This window comes from Oryctolagus cuniculus, chromosome 18 (assembly GCF_964237555.1).
Source record: "Oryctolagus cuniculus chromosome 18, mOryCun1.1, whole genome shotgun sequence".
Classification (NCBI taxonomy): domain Eukaryota; kingdom Metazoa; phylum Chordata; class Mammalia; order Lagomorpha; family Leporidae; genus Oryctolagus; species Oryctolagus cuniculus.
In genome coordinates this window covers 24,201,007-24,220,121 of record NC_091449.1, presented here as the reverse complement: position 1 = coordinate 24,220,121, position 19,115 = coordinate 24,201,007, and the positions used below count along the sequence as shown (strand labels likewise).

The following is a 19,115-nucleotide window of genomic DNA, read 5'->3' as shown; positions in this document are numbered from 1 at the left end:
GTCCTGCTATACACAAAGATGAGTCCAAGATGGATCAAAAAACTAAACGTGACATCTGAAACTGTAAGATTCCCGGATGAGGGGCTGGTGCTGTGGGGTAACAGGTAAAGCCGCTGCCTGATATATCCAGCATCCCATATGGATGCCAGTTCACGTCCCATCTGCCCCACTTCCAATCTAGCCCCCTGCTAAGATGCCTAGGAAAGCAGTGGAAGATAACCCATGTATTTGGACACCTGTACCCACATGGGAGACCTAGATGGAGTTCCAGGCTTCTGGCTTTGGCTTAGCCCAGCCTTGGTCATTGTAGTCATTTTGAGAGTGAACCAGTGAATGGAAAATCTTTTTCTCTCTGTTTTCCTTCTCCATTCTCTGTAATTCTGCCTTTCAAATAAATAAATAAATCTTTTTTAAAAAATTGCTGGAAGCAAAATATAGAGGAAACAGTTTAAGATACTGACATAGGCAACAATTTTTTTGGAGAAGACCTCACAAGTGCAGCCAACAAAAGCAAAACTAGATCCATGGGAGTATATCAGACACAGAAGCCTTGGCACAATGAATAGAGTGAAGAGACGTCCATAGAATGGGAGAAAACATTGTGCAAGCTACTTATCTGACAAAGGATTAGTATTCATAACATGTCAGGAACTTGAAAAACTCAACAACAAAAAAAATCAATCCAAATTTTTTAAAAAGTCAGTCTATTCAATAAATAGGCAAGGTACCATAGACAGTTCTCAGAAGAAGAAATACAAATGGCCAACAGGCATATTTTTAAATGCCCAATATCAGCAGTCATCAGAGAAATGCAAATCAAACCCACCATGAGATGTCACCCCACCCTGTCAGAAAGACACAGGGTGACAAATGCTGGTGAGGATGTGGAGAATGGGGAACTCTTTTCATTTTTTAAAGATTCATTTATTTATTTGTTTGAAAGGCAGAGTTACAGAGAGGCAGAAGCAGAGGCAGAGAGAGAGAGAGAGAGAGGGAGAGAGAGAGAGAACTTCCATACACTGATTCATCCCCAAATGGCCGCAACAGCCAGAGTTGGGCCAATCCAAAGGTGCAGGGGCCCAAGGAGTTGGGCCATCCTCTACTGCTTTCCCATAGCAGAGAGCTGGATCAGAAGTGGAGCAGCCGGGACTTGAACCAGAGCCCATATGGGATGCTAGCACTGCAGGCGGCGGCTTTACCCACTACACTACAGTGCTGGCCCCATCATTATGTTCTTAGAATTGTATCTACAAAACACATTGAATCTGTTAAAAACTAATTAAAATAAAATTAAAAATTATGAAAGAAAAAGATTGACTAAAACTATATGATTATCTCAATAGTTGCAGAGAAAGCATTTGATAAAATACAGCACCACTTTGTGATAGAAATCTTAGCAAACTGGGTATAGAAAGAATTATCCTCAACATGATCAAGGCAATATATCACAAAACCAGTCAGCATCCTATTGAATGGGGAAAAGTTGGAAGCATTTCCACTGATATCCAGAACCAGACAAGGATGCCCACTCTCACCATTGCTATTCAATACAGTCCTGAAAGTTTTAGCCAGAGCCATTAGGCAAGAAAAAGAAGTCAAAGGGGTACAAATTGGAAAAGAGGAAATTAAATTATCCTTGTTTGCAGATGACATGATCCAATATATAGGAAAACCAGAAGACTCCAGTAAGAAACTGTTGGAACTCCTAAGAGAGTTTGGAAAAGTGGCAGGATATAAAATCAACATTCAAAATCAGTAGCCTTTGTATACACAGGCAGTGCCATGGCAGAGAAAGAACTTATAACATCAGTGCCACCACAGTAGCTACAAAAAAAATTTAAATACCTTAGAAAAAATTGTACCAGGTCTCCCACATGGGTAGCAGGGGACCTAGTACTTAGGCCATCCTCTGCTTCTTTCCCAGGTGCATTAGCAGGGAGCTGGATTAGAAGTGGAGCAGCTGGAACTTGAACCAGGGTTCATATGGGATTTAGGACTTTAACCTGCTGCACCACAGAGCCAGCCTGACAAAGATTTTCTGGATGAGACCCAGAAAGTAGACAATTAGGATTTTGTCTAACCAGAAAACTTTTACACAGTAAAGAAAACAAGAGACAACCTACAGAACTGGGAAAAATATTTTCATATTATGCATCTGACAAGGGATTAATATTCAATATATTTAAGGAACTAAACTCAATAGCAAAGAATAAAAGAATAATCCAAGTTGAAGATGGGCAGTAGATCTAACAGACATTTCTCAAAGAAAGACATACAAATGGCCAATGGATACATGAAAAAAACACCCCACATCACTAATCACCAGGGAAATGCAAATCAAAAACCATGATGAAATGTCACTTCACTCCAGGAAGACTGGCTAGCTTGAGAAAGACAAAAGCTAACAAGTACAAGAGGAGGATGCTCAGGAAAGGGGACGTTTGCACACAGAGGGTGGGAATATAAATTAGCACAGCCATTGTGGAGAAGAGCATGGAGGCTCCTCAAAAAACCAAGCCTGGATCTGCCACATCCAGCAATCCCACTCCTGGGTGTGTATATCCACAGGAAACCAAATCCATCTGCCAAAGAGACGTGTGCACTCTCACGTCTACTGCAGCACCATTCACAATAACAAAGAAAGGGAGGGGATGGTGCTGTGGCACAATGGGTTAAACCTCTGCCTGCAATGCCAGCATCCCATTTGGGCACGGATTCACATCCCAGCTGTTCCACTTCCAATCCAGCTCCCTGGTAATGGCCTGGGAAAGCAGCAGAAGATGGCCTGAGTGCTTGGGCCCCTGCACCCATGTGGGACACCCTGATGAAGTTCCTGGCTCCTGGCTTTGGCTTGACCCATCCCTGGCCAATGCGGCCATTTAGGGAAAGAAATTCTCCCTTTCTCTCTGTCACTCTGCCTTTCAAATAAAATTAATTTTTTTAAAAATGGAAGCAATCTAAGTGTACATCCCCTGATAAATGGATGAACAAAATGTGGTACAGGGGCTGGCATTGTGGGTAGCAAGGCCACCAAATTGAGATACCAGCAACCCATATGGGCACCAGTTTATGTCCTAACTGCTGTGCTTCAGATCCAACTCCCTGTTAATGCTACTGGGAAAGCAGCCAAAGATGGCCCAAGTGCTTGAGACCCACACCCACATGGGAAACCCGCATGAAGGTCCTGGCTCCTGGCTTTGGTCCAGCCCAGTCTTGGCTGTTGTGGCCATTTGGGAAGTGAACCAGCAGATGGAAGATCTCTCTCTCTCTCTCCTCCCTTCCTCTCTGTAACTCCACCTGTCACATAAATAAATCTATTTTTTAAAAAAAGTCAGTATTTTAGCACAGGATGTGCTCATTGTCACTGGTATCACATCACTGGTATCACATTGCTTCGAGTCCCTTTGAGCAGACAGAGTTGGGAGATGTCCATGGCAAACACACACTATCTTTTGATGCCATTTTTTACATGAATTTTTTCAAGTACCTTTGCATGTAAGGGTGTGTGTGTGTGTGTGTGTGTGTACATGTAGCACATAAGCATAGATATTTATTCCATATGTATAGATTATCATGTCAGACCATAAATTAGATAGATGATAGATCAATAAATAGACAGATATGATTGATAGAGAGAGAGAGAGAAAGCCATGAGTTCATCTCTTTTTTATTCCAATTCAGCAAGACAGGGAACATTTCCAGGGTCCTCCTTTCGTACTTGCCCAACAGTGAGAAACTCTGCTCCTATTAGCCAAAACATATTCATTTATGCAATCCCAGAACTCACAGAAGGTAGGTTCAAAATTCTAACTCATTGCCCCTGCAGGAGGAAATCAACTAGGGGCAACAGCAGCACCAACTATGGATCAGAATTTATTTATGTCTGTTGGTTGGTTGGTTCTAGGAAGGACTCCTTGGAGAAGTAACAGGTAGGAAAGGGAAAGCACATCGTGAACCTGAAACAGCTTTCTGTGCCAAAAAGTAAGGACGCACTCCAAGAGTGGAAGGATCCCAGAAGCCCAACTGAAGATGTTTGGAATGTCAGAATACACTGTTACATACAACAGTACAGAGTTATAACCTATTGAATAAATCGAGTCAGGACTCTACACTGATGTAAGTAAATTTTTCTAAGTATGGGAATGGAGAGAAGAGACCTCTTTTCTACAGTAGAATGCTACAAATAATATACAATGAAAGATGGAGCTACAAAGTCATCAGCATGTAATAAAACTAGTGGATGAAAATTTGATGAAGAATGGAGCATTCGCACAGCGTGGAAGTGCTCCCTACAAATTACTTACTGCTTACAAAAGGAGAACATAGTGACAGTAGAGTGGAGGGAAGGAGCCAGACAGACTCCACCTTCTCCAAGACATCAAAGTCAGCAGTACCTGCACTGGGACAACCCGACCTTGTGTGCTGCTACCAGAAAGATCCACCGAGTAAGGCGCACCATCCCTTGGGTAGCATTCCTGCTCAAAGTGCATAAGCGGAACCTATACACTGTGGGGAGCAACTCGGACTAGACTGTTACTCGAATTAAGACTTATTCTATGCATCTGCTCTCCCACAGTATGGCGCTGGGAGAGGAGGAAACAGCTTCTACACAGCTGCCTTTCACCAACTTGACAAGCTGCAGGAGCTGCTCCTGATTGGAGGAGAGCAGCGTACTTGGCATGTGGGTAGCAGAGTTGGGATTGGTGGAAGAGGACTATAAAGGAGGAGAGAGACAACATGCACCAGGAACATCTAAGAGGAACACCTGAGCAGCCCCCGAGAGAGCCGGCCGGCGGTGTGCCGCTCCCCCACGGAAGTGGGGAAAGTGGCAGGGGGAACCGCCCTTCCACAGAGGTGGAAGGGACAGTAGCCAACCCGGGAAGAACCAGCAGCAAACCCGGGAAGGGCCGAGCAGACAAAAGAACAGCGCAGGGTCCTGTGTCGTTCCTCCACGAAGAGGGGGAGCGACAATACACGAGGAACCATGGAACAAACCCAAATGAGAGGCATTCTGCAAAATAACTTGCGTAGGTTCACCAAAAATGCCAAGATCGAGAAACACAATAAAAGGCTGAGTTTTCCAGAGAAGGTTAAAGACACAGGACAACTCCCTGCCACACTTGATCACTTGACTCTGAACTAGACCTTGCAAGATGGAAATAACAGCAACATTACAAGTTACCAAAAATTTGTAAATAGTTGACAATTTAATATTTTTTAAAAATTGAACTACTAAAAAATTCAGGATTGAATTCCTTACTGCAAATAAGTACCTGTCAAGTCTGATTAAGGAAAATGAAAAATGACAAAACAGTTACACAAATAGAAAATAAAAATAGTCATTGTTGTAGAGAATGCTGTTTTCCTGATAAAAGAATGTGGCAAATCCATATGGATAGCTTTGGTGATAACTAAATCCCAGACTTTATTCAGATGTCACCAATCTTTTCACAAATGTTCTTTCTCTGTGGCAGGATCTTAACAGAGATCCCACGTTTCCTTTAGTCATCATTGTCTTCTTGGTCTCTAACTGTGCAACAGTTTCTCCATCTTTCCTTATTACTCATGATCCTGACAGTTTAGAGGAGTTGGCCAAGTATTTTATAGAATGTCCTTCAATTTCACACCAGTAGCTTGTACACATCTCATAAAATGTCTAAATTTCTTGGGATATATGGATTACTGTCAGCAAAAGAAATGTTGAAAATCTAAACAGAAAAGGCAGGCATAAACATACAAGAATTGGAAAAACTATTGAATGAATGATTCCAAAAAACAAAGCACTGGATTAAACTTTTAAAGGCAATTTGTCCCCAAAATCAAGGTAAGAAGAAAGCCCACACAACATTCTTGCTGTTTTGAAGGAAAGAAAAATTTGGAAATTGTCCTCATCCATTGCTCAAAGCAAGCTTAATCTTGACACCAAACCCACTCAAAGATATAGCACACACACACACACACACACACAAAAAAACTGAACCAATCTCCTTTATGAATAATGATGTCAACATTCTAAGTAAAAACATTACAACTCAGATCCAGCAAGATCCAGGTTTTGCTGACAACACACAACGATGCTTCAACATTAGAAACATCTATTAACAATAATACAGCTCAGTGGAAAGCCAAAAAAAGCAAAACCACGTAGTCACTGTGATGGGAGTTGAGAGGTGGGTCGTGAATCCAGTCTCTCCTACTGATGAGAACTCAATGAATATGGACTAGAAGAATCTGATCTGCAAATAACACAAAGCAGTTACTTCACACCACAGGTAATATCGCACCTAACCGCGGGAAACCAAAATCGTCTCAGTTCAAGTCAGTGGTAGAACAGGTGCACACATTATCACCATGAACAACTTCCAGTCATTCCAGGCAGTTCAACAATACAAGGACAAAAATAAAATCTGCGGCCACTGGAAAACTTGAGGCAAATGTTTTGCTGTTTCTCATTATGCTGGTTTGACCTGGAATAATGCAAGAGAATTTGCTGGAAATTGGACAACTAAGGAAGCTCAGTCTGCCATCCAGTTCCATATTAAATTTACTAATAATATGATTAGCAAATATGTATGTGTGTGTACATATATATAATTGCTTATTCATCCACAAAACCCAGTGAAAAACTAACCATAATGAACAATGCAAAATAATATCATCTTCAAAAACTATTGAAAATATGAAACCATAGAAAAATGAATAGGCAATTCAACAATAAAAATGAAATATTTCTGTTAGTAAAATGAAAAATTAGAAGTCTTCAAGATGGGATGGGAGAGGGAGTAGAAGATGGGATGGTTTGAAGGTGGGAGGATAGTTATGGGGGGAAAAACTGCTATAATCCAAAAGTTATATTTTTGAAATTTATATTTATTAAATAAAAGTTTTCTAAAAAAAAAGAAGTCTTCAAAAAAGAAGTGTGTAAACTGAGAAATATATCATGTTCTGATAATATTATAAAGATAACAGGTTTAGTTAATTTATAAATACATTGTCATCTCAAGCAAAATCCTCACAGGAGAAAAATGCTCGCAAAAATTTTGAGCGACAAAATGAGATTCAGAAGTGACTTGCACTATCATATTTTAAAACGAATTACATAACTGTAGTTTTAAAACAGTGTGGCACAATCCTAGAAAAAGACAGATGTGAAGGGATACAAATGAGGAATTTATATCAGAGGCAATAAAATAATCAATGAACATATTAGAAGATAGGTTTAGCCTATTAGTTACCAAAGAAATGTAACTCAGTATCAAATAACACTTGTGACTTTCAAATGGGCAAAGATTGAAAAGGGCTATAAAACATGGCTGTTGAAGAAGCAGGAGAATGTCTACTCTTCTTATATTCTGAACATGAGGGGAATTTTCCGTAACCTTTCCGAAAGTGATTTGAAACACGTGAGAACTTTTAAGTGTAGTGTGAATTTTCATGTGGGAATTCTATGATCAAAATTGGAAGCAACCATACACCTGCCTTTAACACTATGTGAAAGCTGCCTCCTTGAGGGTCCAGCGCTGGGTGTAGTGGGCTAAGCCTCCACCTGCAGCACCAGCATCCCATATGGGAGCCGGCTGTTCCTGTTCCAATCCAGCTCTTTGCTATGGCCTGGGAAAGTAGTGGAGAATGGCCCAAGTCCTTGGGCTCCTGCACCTGTGTGGAAAGTCTGGAAGAATCTCCTGGCTCCTGTCTTTGGATCAGGCCAGCTCTGACCATGGCGGCCAGTAGCTGATAGTCTACTTCTGCCTCTCTATAACTTTGCCTTTCAAATAAATAATTAAATATTTAATTTAAAAAAAAAAAAAGCTGCTTTCCTGAAAGATAAACTATTACATGGAAAGATACTCCAGAATAGCAAGTGAGACACACAGCTTAGGAAGCCCTTGTGTGGTTGGATCCCGTGTTTAGAAAGGAGCAGGGAGATTGGAGAGTGGACACAGAGACTCCGGAAGACAGGCGCTGCAACGACCTGCAACTGTAGCAGCTGCATCCTACAACATCCTTGTTGCTGTGAGTCTTCCACCTCCTTGACTTCATCACGCCCACCAGGTTGGTCACTTCCCTGCCGGCAGGGTTGCAAGCCATTCATGCATTCATTTACGGTGCAAGAGTCCATTGTGGAAATAAAAAGAAGCCCACCGAACAAGAACAATCAGAGGCCACGTCAAGGGACCCGGCCACCATCACTGATGTCTGGCGGAGTCTCAAAGGCAGCAGAGGAGTGGAAGCAAGGACAGGCTTCGGGCGTGTCCTGCGGTGCGGGGAAGTGGTAGGCGGGCCAACCAAAAGCAGGGCACCCTCTGGGATGGGTTACAGGAGCACATTTGACTTTCTCTAGATGGTCTGGGTCGGATGAAGGCACAAAAACCCGGGACGGTGTCAGCGGTTCTGCAAGCCCATTTGACACCGAATGTGACAAATGTTGTTGTCTGACTCGCAGCACTGCTTGCTGCAGATGTCTGTCTGTGTGTCTGGTCGCCTAGGCAACGGGGAAAACACGGGCTTGACAGAGACATGTGAAACTCATCGCCTGCCCTCAGCTGTGGAATTTCCTAGTTGCTCGTCCACACCCTACGACAGAGGTATCTGCCTGGCACTGGGAGAGCGAGCTGCACATGAGACCAAAGCCGTGCTCCATCACCAAGGCCTGCAAGACCCCTCAGGACCAGGCTCTTGCCAACTCCTGGAGCCTCATTCTCTTTACCCACTGCTCACAGTGCTGCAATCAGCACTGGCCATCCTGCCAGTGGGAAACAGCCATGCCCCCATGCAGGCCATCAGCATGCCAGGCATTCTAGACAACATCCATGCCCAGGCGGCACCATGGCACAGTTGGTTAATCCTCCACCTGCAGCGCCGCTATCCCATAGGGGCACCAGTTCTAGTCCCGGCTGCCCCTCTTCCAATACAGCTCTCTGCTATGGCCTGGGAAGGCAGTGGAGGATGGCTCAAGTGCTTGGGCCCCTGCACCTGCATGGGAGACCAGGAAGAAGCACCTGGCTCCTGGCTTCGGATCTTCACAGCTCCAGTCGTTGCAGCCATTTGGGGAGTGAAGACCTCTCTTTCTGTCTCTTCCTCTCATGGTCTGTAACTCTACCTCTCAAATAAATAAATAAAATCTTTAAAAAAAATGCACTCCTCTTAAAAACTGTGTTGGTCTAGGTCCTAAACAATTGCTATCATCACTGTGAGTTTTAATACTCTACACGAAAGCTTCAAATTACCACATTTTTATCACCTTCATTTGAATGTCCATCGACTCTACCTGAAAGTTAAGTTGAATAACTTACAGTTATATAGAGGTCCCCGAGACGCACAGACTGACTGGCCTCATTGGTTTTGAGAGTAAGTTTGTAGTGATCTGAAACGGTCACCAAGCCCATGGAGCGCCACACCCTGCATTTAAACAGTAGATTCAAAATCAATAATAATTGCCTGCTGGGTATAGAGCTGATGAAACACAACTTCTAGCCCTTCAATTCTGTCACCCTAGGAAGTTCACTGGCTTTGAAATTTTATTTTGTTTAAAGATTTATTTATTTGTTTGAAAGGCAGAGTTACAGAGAGAGAGAAGAAGAGACAGATAGAGAGACATCTGCTGATTTAGTGCCCAAATGGCCCCAACATCCAGGGCTGAGCCAGGACAAAGCCGGGAGCTTCATCCGGCTCTTCCACATGGGTGCAGGGACCAATCACCCCGGCCATTCTCTGCTGCTTTCCCAGGCCATTAGCAGAGAGCTGGGTAGGAAGTGGAAAAGCCGGGACTTGAACGGGCACCCATATGGGATGCTGGCATCTCAGAAAGCAGCTTAATCCATTGAGCCACAATGCTGGCCCTGTGTTTAAAATTTAAAGAGAGTGATCTGTATCATGTTACTTTTTTGTTTGGTAAGTGCCAACTTCAGTTCATGCTTGAGGAATTTAACTTACATAATTTAACTAAGATCATCATTTAACTTATATAATTTAACTAAGATCATCATTTTTAACTGTAAGTTGTTTGGAAAGTAAAAGAGAGCACAGAAAAGAAAACCTTACAAGGATGATGTAATTTAGGAGTGTTCATCCTGAGGATGGAGGAGGTCTCTCCGTCACAGAAATATTCACAAGGAGCCACAGCCCACCTCGAACTGTGTGCAGCAACAGATGAGACTTAACTGTGGCAAACAGATGCAAAGAAATGGACAGTCAGGGGCCGGTACTGTGGTGTAGCAGGTAAAGCTTTTCTATCTGCATCCCATGTGGGCGCCAGTTCAAGTCCCAGCTGCTCCACTTCCGGTCCAGCTCCCTGCTATGGCCTGGGAAAGCAGTAGAAGATGACCCAAGTGCTTGGGCCTCAGCACCCATGTGGGAGACCTGGAAGAAGCTCCTGGCTTCGAATTGGTGCAGCTCCAGCCATTGCAGCCATTTGCAGACTGAACCAATGAATGGAAGACCTCTCTCTCTCTCTCTCTCTCTCTCTCATTCTTTCTCTCTCCCCCTCCCTCCCTCCCTCCCTCTCTGTAAATCTGCCTTTTAAATAAAATAAATACATCTTTTTTAAAATGATCTTTTGGAAAAAGAAAGCAATGGACAATCAAATGGAAAAAGAATCAAATTTTAGAGAAGAATGCCGGGAAAAGTGACAAAAGGTCTCGTATTGCCAACAGACATGAGCAGAGTTAGCGTAAGGGGCTTGAGCATTTTTGCCCAGAGTTGGACAATGGGCCAAGGGGTGTCATGTTCACCACTATTAAGCCATTCTCCTTGATGGTTGGAACACAAGACAACTTTGAAATGTTTTACAGAGTGAAATAAAAATTGATGATAATATTTTGGTGATTTTCAAGTAGGGAACACATTTTACATGGAATTCATAGAAATCACTGCCAAATGATGCTCATGCTGAAGACTTTTCATAACTCCCAGCTGTTCTGCGTGAAACTCTTCAAAAACTGAAAGTAATGAAGAATTGTTTTTCAACCAACTATGAGTGAAAACAAACCAACAAATGAATATGGAACATAGATATAGAAAGACAAACAAAACTACCTGCAACTTTGCAGAAGTCCAGGCTTAAAACAAGAAACCATAATGTACTATTCCCCAATTCCACAGATCGGTGTGTAGGAATATAAATTTACCCACACTAACGTAATTTAATACTATTAGTCTGTTATGTATTTTGCTTTTTTGTACTGTAATCTTTTCTTTGGAGTTGATTATATATATGAAGTTCAATAAAAGGAATTTTTTTTTCACTGTCTATCATTCTCTTATGGACGTTGCTGCTATTTGTCTTGTTTCTGACTTGGGATCACCTTGGCATGGGGAAGATATTGGATCGATCCCTTCTATCCATCTATCAAGTGCCTCAGACTCACTTCCGCTCCAGATGCCCCCAGGGACTCATCAAGCTTCCGCTCAATGCTGAGGCTTCCTGTACCTGCTCTTTCCTGTACCTGTGGCACCCTCCTTCCAGACCTTTGAGGATCTGGGCTCTTTCCACTCTAATGCCTGGCCGTTTTTATAGTGTCTTCCTCTCCAACACAGGTCTTGCACTATCCTGTTGATCTATTTGTTTTTTGTTTTTTTTGTGTGTTTTTTTTTTTCTTGATAGATAGAGTTAGACAGTGAGAGAGAGAGAGAGACAGAGAGAAAGATCTTCCTTCCGTTGGTTCACCCCCCAAATGGCTGCTATGGCCAGCGCACTGCACCGATCTGAAGCCAGGAGCCAGGTGCTTCCCCTGGTCTCCCATGCAGGTGCAGGGCCCAAGGACTTGGGCCACAGCAGAGAGCTGGACTGGAATAGGAGCAACCAGGACTAGAACCCGGCACCCATATGGGATGCCAGCGCTGCAGGTGGAGGATTAACCAAGTGAGCCACGGTGCTGGCCCCTGTTAATCTTTTGTATACTCATTGTCTGTGTCCTTATACAAGCACAGAAACCCCATGAGGGCTGGCTGTGTGCCTCAGCTTCCTGGTCACCCCTCACTACAGCTCAGCATCTAAAAGGCCTGCAGGCAATACCATGACCGAGGAGCAGAAGCGCCCCACCATGAGAGGCAGGTGAATGGCGTCAGGCTCACCAGGTGCAGGCCCCTGAGTCAGAAGCTAAAAGGATGAGCAGGTGAAGAAGAATCCGTAGGAGACAACAGAGAGGGCTTTCAGGGATTTCCAGCAGAGACAGATCTGGAGGGGAGAGCAAGGGACCCCGAGACGGCCATCCCAACCTAAGGAGATTGACAAAAGGTTTTGTTTGGGCTTTACATCCAAGAAAATTAAGCACAGTTTTAAGCAAAGGAATAGGATGGCCTGATTTACCCTCTCAAAATGCCCCCTGTGGCAGCAGAGAAGGAAAGGGGCACGGAGCAGGACTGGGAGGGGGAGGAGTCGACTGTAGAGAGGCTGTGCCGTTTGCATCTTCTGGAAAGGGAGAGCTGAGATGCACCTGAGCCCGCCCTCCAGCCAGGCTCCATCATCTGCACCTGCTGGTCCAGGAGCAAATCCTAGGAAGAGAGGGCGGGGCCAGCACAGCCAAGAAGGGAGGACGAGAGGAGCCTCCTCAACAGAGGGCAGGGGAGAGGGGCGAGCCAGGAGGATGTGAGGAGGGGGTGGCACAGGGGTAAGATGGGGTGCAGGTGGCGTCCTAACCCAGCTGCTGCTGGGGAACAGAGACAGGCAGAGCCACACTTCCCTTCAGGTATTCCCCTTGCTCTCCAAGGTCACGGCGTGGGGGCAGGTCACAGGCAGTCTCTGAAGACTGACATGAACACAGAACTTCTAGGAAGATGAGGGAGCCACGAGTTCTCCTTTATGAAAATCCACTTTGCCAAGGAAGCCGCTGCAAAGGCTGTCCCACTCCAACTCCCTCCCCCCAGAACCCATGCCTGGTGGCACCACTGGGACACACAAACCTGGTTCAGAGGCTGGCAGTTGCTCCCGGGACCCCTTCCCCACACACCGGTGGCCAGCCCTCGCCTTGTCCCAGAATCAGCCTCTGCTGTAGGAGCTCTCCTGGGACAGGGAGCAAGGGGGCACGCTCTGAATCTTTCCATTCCACAAGCAGGAAAATCGATTCCAATGCCCAGAGGAGGGAATTACTGCAGCAGCAGGTCACCAGCCACTGCAGGCTGCAGACTTCGACAGGGAGAAATGCCTCAAAGTGAGGGAAGAAGGCTGTGGCTTCCAAGCAAACCCCCTCTCCCCAAGAATAATGTGAGGGAGTCCCTGTGTGGGGCAAGGTGGGGGGAGGGACAAGGCTACACAAAGGAAGTGGTTTCTTTGTGTGTGCACAACCGTGGTAAAATCCCAAATTCTAGCTCCCATCACCCAGGCAAGTCCTCACCTATAGCTGCAGAGTGCTGATCCCTGTCCCTTCCTGGAGGAACCAGCTGACATTTCAACCTGATTTTTGCAGTGGCAACACCATCAGTGGCAATAACTGTATCACCGGTGTGCCAGAGACAGCCTTGGCAGCCCAGCCTCGGGGGCCCCTGGAGCACTCTGATCACTGACACAAGGATGCTGAGTTTTGACTAGAGATGTGACTTCTTAGATCTACTGCAACAAAGATAGAGACCGTACCTCTGCCCAAGTGTCTTGTCTTTTCTTGGGGCCAGTGTCACAGAGCACAGCCAAAGCAGGTGTCATTGGGCTGGATATTGAAACCCCATTTCTGGGAGGAGAGACTTAAAAACAGCTAAAGCCCAGCTTCTTGTCCAGGCAATGCAGAGATAAGCAGGTGCTCTGTATCCTGGAATTTTTTTTTAATCAATTTATTTGAAGGACAGAGTGACAGAGTGAAAGAGAGGTAGAGAGAGACCTTCCATCTACTGGTTCACTCCTTGGAGTTGGGCCAAGCTGAAACCAGGAGTCAGGAACTGCATCCAGTCATCTACATGGGTGGCAGGGACCCAAGGACACATATTATATCTGTTGCCTTCCAGGGCCATTAGCAGGAAGCTGGGTCAGAAGCAGAGGAGCCAGGACTGGAACCGGCACTCAACAGCGGATGAGGACATTGCAAACCGCAGCTCAACCACTGCACCACCGCATCCTAGGTCTACAAAGAAGAGGGGCATGGCGGGCCCGCCAAGGCTGCCACTTTACCCCGGACGTTACATGAAGTATAAAACCAGACGAGGTGCTACAGAGTAGCACTGCAGCTGGATACGCCAAGTTAGGGACGATCTAACCATAGAGTGGACTATAACAGTCCCAGCCAAGACCTAGGGGCCGTGAAAGGCAAGGAAGCTTCTAGAAGGCAGCCATATGGAGGAAGGGGGAGTCTAGGCAAGAAGTACAATGTGGGTGGGGGCTTCCTTGGTGGCTCCCCTAAGAACGCCTTTCACGAGGGCCCCCGCAGGCCAGGGTTCCTCCTACGGAAGCCCAAGAGTGAGCTGGGCAGGGGCGAGGCAGGAAGTGGAGAAGAGCTGGAGCCAGGTCCAAGCAGAGCCGCTGCCTGGAAGCCACACCCTAACACCACCCGTCGGCTGACGGGAATTAAAATAAAATTAAAAACTGGTGGCATGACACCACCAGCACAACCCATCAAGGAAAAGGATGACACATTGGACTGCATAGAAATTGGAAACTTGTGTTCTGCGACAGATACTGGTAAGGGACAGCAAAGAGAAGTCACACGATGCAGAAAAGCATGTGCCAGCCTCACACTCAACCAAGGACTCTAATCCAGATGATGGGAAGACACCTAAAGACTCAATAGCAAAGCAACCCAACAACAAGTGGGCCAGACTTCCAACAAAGACTGAGCCAAAGGAGACAGAAAAATAGAACAGCAACATGTTTAAAAGGAGTCATTAGGGAAATGCAAACTCAAGCCACCGTGAGGTCCGTACACTCCTATTAGAGTAAGTAAAATACAGGAAGTCCATTTTAAAAATATCAATAGCAAGTGCTAGTGAGGATGTGGAGCAACTGGAATTCTCACACAGCATTGGTTCAAAAATAGTACGGCCTTTTTGGGACGGAGTGTGGCAGTTTCTTATAGGTGATAGCCCTTGGTGAGTGCAAGTTTATATATCCATCAATACCTGAATCTGCATTTTTGTAGCAAATTTGTTTATGATCAACAAAAGAACTGCGCATAACCCATATATCCTTCCACTAGTGAATGGCTAAAAATCCTAAAACATCACACAGTGGAATGCTACCCAGCAATGAAAAGGAACAAACTACTGAGATGCACAAAACAACCTGGGTGAATGTAACGTATGTCACGCCGAGGGAGAGAAGTTCCACACGAGAGACTGCGTACTCTCTGATTGCATCTGGAAAAGGCAAGAACGGTCAGGTCAGAAAGCATTACTAGTTACCAGTGTGGGGGGGGTGCATTTAGGGAGGGGACATGTGGATTACAGAGGGTCAGGAAGAGAAGGAAGGGGTTGGATCTGTTCAGTATCTTAATTGCTGGGGGAATGTGGTGACCATCTGATGATCACTTTTGTCTTAACACCTCTAGAACTATATCCCTAACCATGACTGTACCATATACAAATTTTAAAAGTGAATAAATAGGTTAAAAGGCCGTTTTGAAAAATTAGTGGTAAGGGAATGGGCATTTGGCCTAGCAGTTAAGGTGCTTGCATTCCACAGGGGAGTAGCTGAGTTCAGCTCCCAACTCTGGCTCCGGACTCCAGTTTCCCACTAATGCAAATCCTGGAAGGCAGCAGGGATATGTCGGATCCCTGCCACTCACATGCAAGATCTGGATTGAATTCCTGACTCCTGGCTTCAACTTGACCCAGCCTCAGCCATGATGGGCATTTGGGGAATAAACCAGGAATGGGATTTCAATTTAAAACTGGTGGTAAGAAATTTCTCAAGGGGCCAGCGTTGTGCTATAACAGGTTAAGCCACCGCTTGCACTGCTGGCATCCCATGCAGGTGCTGGTTCAGGTCCTGGATGCTCCATTTCCAGTCCAACTCCCTGCTAATGCACCTGGAAAAGCATCGGAGGATGGCTCAAGTGCTTGGGCCCCTGCACTCACATGGGTGACCCGGAAGAAGCTCCTGGCTCCTGGCTTCATTCTGGCTCAGCCCTGGCTGTTGCGGCCATTTGGAGAGTGAACCAGCAGTTGGAAGATATCGCTATCTCTCTCTCTATCACTCTGTAACTCTGCCTTTCAAATAAATAAAATCTATCTTTTGAAGACAATGAAGAAACTTCTCAAAAAGGACTTTCCCTCCAATTGTATAAACATGGCAAGGAGTTCCTACTCAGCTCACTTAGCAGACATAAACAGGGGAGAGCCCTGCACGGCTCTGACAGTCTGGAAGGATCTGGAAGGACTGAGACTTCCACCTCCCCCCACTTCTGCCTTCCAGAGGGAAGTGGGAGCAGACAGAAAAGCCAGCCGGAGCCTAGGGCTTTGGTGGAGGAGATGGAGTGCTAACTGGGCCCTGAGGAGGGGGTAGGATCCGGGGGTGTGGACACAGGGGCAGTAGGATGTGCCTGCATACAGACAAGGCAGATTCTGAGACAGGGAGGCCAGACCACACATGCTGCCGGGAAACTCAGCGAGGGGCCAGTCGGTCGGCACAGCGACTTTGTTTGGGAGACAGATGGAACATAAATAAAAATCAGCATCTAGCCCACTGAGCTCAAATGGCACAAGAGCATGGGGAAGGCCTTCTTAGCAAATGCCAAGGGCGACCAGCCCCCTCAAAGGCGAGCTCTCCAGGAGAGAACACAATGACCCCATTAGCTGACATTTACAGAGTGCCTACCATGTGCCGGGCACTGAAGCTAATGCTGCCTGTGTACTGACTCATGTAACCCACACACCACTTGGCAAGGCACTTTTATGAAGCTCATTGTGCAAGTGAGAGGATCGAGGTACAGCGAGATGAAGTAAGAGGCCCAGGATCACGCGGGATGCGGGGTGGATCCAGCAGTCGGGCCCCCATGGCACTCTCAGAACTCCACACTGAGCTGGGAGTCGCACCTGTGTGACCCTGCTGAGCACACACACACATGCGTGTGCAGGTGCACGAGGACACACACACTCCACAGTCATCCTCCATCACCCCCCTCCACCAGGACACCAACAGAATCCACGGATTCAGATGCCAAGTAGAATCACAAGATGCTGGTTCTTAAAAATAATAAGGTGAGGACGTATGAGCAGCAGCGGGAGCCAAATGACGTCTGAACAGTGCAGCCAATAAATTAATTTCATGTGGGGAAAAAAAAAAAAACTGGGTTGGCCCTGGGTTAATAAAGATCCCGTAGACATAAAGATCTCATTATAACACAGCCTTCCCTGGCAAGGTCGCATCTGCTGAAGCTGTTTTGAATTCGAGCTTCTTCAGGGTCCCCTGTGCCTAACAAAGATTCCACATCAAATGTAGAAAATATGGACCTGTCTAGACATCGCTGTATAGAAGAAACCACGCGGCCTTCTGTCAGTCCCCATGAAGTAGGCTCTGCGTGAAGCTCCCCACCTCCACCCTGGCTTCCAGCAGCAGGACAAACACAGATATTCTGACCCCGGAATCTCATCCAGCCTCTCTTTTGTAGCAATTGTTATGGAAGTTCTAGAACATTCTGAGGACTCGGTGAAAAGTAACGGGGGGGGGGGGGGGGGGAGGGTGTTCGACAGCCCACAGTCCCCTGGAAGACAGGGAGACACACCCGTGACTCACTGATGAAATACAGACCACTCCACATCAGTGTTTAACCGCACTTCTGCCCTGGCTGAGCTGAAGTCTCCCCTAGGCACAGCCAAGGAACAGAGGACCCACGAAAACACGGGTGGGTGGTGTAAACTGGAGGAGGGGACAGAGACCCCATTGGTGGAGTTACTAACAACTGTCCTCATACCCCGTTCATGAATATTTATGCAACTCCTGTTCCAGGGCAGGCCCTTGCTAGGAGCTGGTGTTTGGAGGTGGAGAGAGTAGTGTGCATAAATAAGTAAATAAATAAAGAAAGAAAGCTTAATAATGAGATTTAAAAAAGGAAAGTGCAGGCAGTGCATACGGCATGCGAGGAGACACAAGACCAGCTCCACACTGGAGGCTGCACCCTGCCTGTCTCGCCAACCTCGGCCTCAGCAGAACTCTGAGTTCAGCGGCTGTTGGAACACAGCCCAGCACCTTCGAACTTTGCCACTCCCTCCCTTCCTCCCTCCAGAAGGCTCTTGCCCCAGCCTCTGTCCAGCTGGCTGTTCTCAACCCAAGGGACCGCCCTCCTACGGCCACGCCCCCTCCCTCTCTTGCCTTGAGCTAACACGACATAGCAAGGTCTGTGTCTTAGTCCGTTTTGTGTGACTCCAATTGGGTAACTTGCAAACAAGTGCATTTGGCTGATGATGCTGGTGGGTCAGGGAGGGGGTGGGGAGTGTCCAAAAAGCACAATGCCAGGACCCTGGAGAGGGCTCCCTCAGGAGTCACGATGTGGCAGAGAAGCAGAGCTGAAACCCTCAGGGTGCAGATGGAGCCAAGAGTTGAGGGGGTCTCTGTATAGCAGCCTGCTCTCCAGAGACCATGTGAACCCATTCATGGGGGTGGTGCCTGTTCCACCACCTCAACTGCTGCATCCCGTATCAGAGTGCCTGGGTTCAAGTCCAGCCCCTGCTGCCAATTCCAGCTTCCTTCTGATGTACACAGTAGGGAGGCAACAGGCGATGGCTCAGGTGGTTGGGTCTCTGCTGTCCGTGTGGAAGACCTGGATTGAGTGCTCAGATCCTACCCTCAGCCCTGCCCTGAAAAGCCAGGCGAGTGAGACAGCCTAGGGGAGCTCTATCTCTTACTCTCTGCCACTCTGTTCTCTGCCTCTCATGCAAATCTTCTAAAAAGAAGGAACCTGTGGCATTGTCTAGGTAAGATATAACAGACAGAGGGCAGTGGAGCAATAGGTGGAACAAGAATTCTAGAAGCAGGTGGATTAAGATGGCTCCTAAGGTAGACCCTGCAGGCCAGCTAAGTATGAGTCTAAGGGAGGACAGGGGCCAAGAAGGTTGACCAGGGGTGGTTCTGTGATAGGATTGGCAATGCAAGTGTCCAAGAAGGGTCTACTACAAAGAACTCTGGCAGGGGCCAGCGCTGTGACGTAGCAGGTAAAGCCAGCACCTGTGATTCCAGCATCCCATATGGGCACTGGTTT

The 19,115-nt window shown here is 46.4% G+C and overlaps 1 long non-coding RNA gene across 2 annotated transcripts in view; it reads right to left on the bottom strand.

Annotated features, from left to right (window-relative positions):
- The window catches only part of LOC103352341 (uncharacterized), a 46,976-nt gene extending 29,499 nt beyond the window's left edge, over positions 1-17,477 (bottom strand). Inside the window, exons 1-4 of one of the 2 annotated variants that reach the window (XR_007914417.2) lie at positions 17,371-17,477; positions 15,203-15,276; positions 10,042-10,160; positions 9,294-9,399 (exon numbers count right to left, since the gene is read on the bottom strand). This is a non-coding gene — a long non-coding RNA (uncharacterized lncRNA). The remainder of the gene's footprint in view (positions 1-9,293; positions 9,400-10,041; positions 10,161-15,202; positions 15,277-17,370) is intronic. The other variant, XR_007914418.2, reaches the window with a different exon arrangement.
- Positions 17,478-19,115: the final 1,638 nt, after the last annotated feature.